The sequence below is a fragment of the Mandrillus leucophaeus genome, unplaced genomic scaffold (assembly GCF_000951045.1).
Source record: "Mandrillus leucophaeus isolate KB7577 unplaced genomic scaffold, Mleu.le_1.0 Scaffold38, whole genome shotgun sequence".
NCBI lineage: Eukaryota > Metazoa > Chordata > Mammalia > Primates > Cercopithecidae > Mandrillus > Mandrillus leucophaeus.
The window spans coordinates 524,991-526,403 of NW_012104031.1; the positions used below are offsets into that span (position 1 = coordinate 524,991).

Sequence of the window (1,413 nt, forward strand, 5' to 3'; positions counted from 1 at the left end):
GCCTCCCAAAGTGCTGGAATTACAGGCGTGAGCCACCGCGCCCGGCCAGGACTGCTTTTTTAAGTAGTCACACTACCATTGTCATACCTAAGAGTAGTAATTCTTTAAGGTAAGTAAATATCCAGTCACTGTTTACATTTCCCGGCCTCATAAATGTTTGGGGGTATAGTTTTTTCAAATTGGAATCTAAGTAAATTCCATACATTGCAATGGGCTGATATGTCTCTAAAATTCTCTTGTAACCTTTTTTTGTTTGTTTTGAGAAAGAGTCTCACTCTGTCACCCAGGCTGGAATGAAGTGACGTGATCTCGGTCACTGCAACCTCTGTCTCCTGGGTTCAAGCGATTCTCCTGCCTCAGCCTCCTGAGTAGCTGGGATTACAGGTGCCTGCCAGCGCGCCCGGCTAATTTTTTTGCATTTTTAGTAGAGGCGGGATTTCACCATGTTGGCCAGGATGGTCTTGACCTCATGATCTGCCCGCCTCGGCCTCCCAAAGTGCTGGGATTATAGACGTGAGCCACAGCGCCTGTTTCTCTTGTAACCTTGTAATCCAAAGTATGTCTTTGATTATTTTTTCTGTATTTGTTAAACTTGGAGTTTCTGTTAGACCATCTGCATTCCCATGGTAATTTTTTTTTTACTGCCCCTGTATTTTCTGTAAACTAGTAATTAAAGTCAGAGACAACAGATTTGGTTTGCTTGTTTTTGCAAGAATACTTAATAGATTTGTACTTCTATATAAGGGAGCATATACTGTCTAGCTTTTTTTTCTTTTATTGAGACAGGGTCTCGCTCTGTCACCTAGGTTGGAGTGGTGGCTTACTGCAGCCTGACCTCCTGGGCTCAGGTGATTCTCCCATTTCAGCCTTCTGAGTAGGTGGGACTGCAGGTGTGCACCACCACACTTGGCTTTTTTTTTTTTTTTTTTTGAGACAGAGTTTCGCTCTTGTTGCCCAGGGTGGAGTGCAATGGCATGATCTCGGCTCATTGCAACCTCCGCCTTCTATCATTTCTATCTATCTATCATAGGATATTCTATCATTTCTATCTATCTATCATAGGATATTCTATCATTTGTATCTATCATAGGCTATTCTATCATTTCTATCCATCATAGGATATTCTCTCATTTCTATCTATCATAGGATATTCTATCATTCCTATCATAGGATATTCTATCATTTATATCTATTTATCATAGATATTCTATCTATCTGTCATAGGATATTCTATCATTTCTATTTATCATAGGCTATTCTATAATTTCTATTTATCATAGGATATTCTATCATTTGTATCTATCATAGGCTATTCTATCATTTCTGTCTATCATAGGATGTTCTATCATTTCTGTCTATCATAGGATATTCTATCATTTCTATCGATCATAGGATATTCTATCATTTCTGTCT

General features: G+C 39.1%; 1 protein-coding gene across 1 annotated transcript in view; it reads left to right on the forward strand.

The window, feature by feature from the left end:
- The window catches only part of ELK4 (ELK4, ETS-domain protein (SRF accessory protein 1)), a 68,701-nt gene that overhangs the window by 29,391 nt on the left and 37,897 nt on the right, over positions 1-1,413 (forward strand). The gene's annotated exons all lie outside the window — the stretch shown is intronic.